This window comes from Penaeus monodon, chromosome 19 (genome assembly GCF_015228065.2).
Source record: "Penaeus monodon isolate SGIC_2016 chromosome 19, NSTDA_Pmon_1, whole genome shotgun sequence".
Lineage (NCBI taxonomy): Eukaryota > Metazoa > Arthropoda > Malacostraca > Decapoda > Penaeidae > Penaeus > Penaeus monodon.
Genome location: NC_051404.1, coordinates 44,010,620 through 44,010,918, shown reverse-complemented (window position 1 = coordinate 44,010,918; position 299 = coordinate 44,010,620).

The window sequence follows — 299 nt, the reverse complement described above, 5'->3', positions numbered from 1 at the left end:
TATATTCACAGCAGCTTGAATCCTAGCCTTCCCTTTCCGCAAAAACAAATAAGACTGTTACTTTCACCTGCGAAGCCCCTTGGCCCCGTCTCGCTCTCGAACCCCTTGCCTCCGCGGCTTCTCGAGGCTCCTGCAGGCCCGGCTTCCGTGAGAGGTCGCACGAAGCCGGGGCTACAGCACGAAGCGAGGCGCGCCGCTGGGACCACGGCGAACTACCTCAGCGTCCTCGGTCACTTTTGGAATCTGCGTGTTGTGTGTCTATGTATAATAAATGCGTGTGTGAGTGTCTAGTGTAGCGT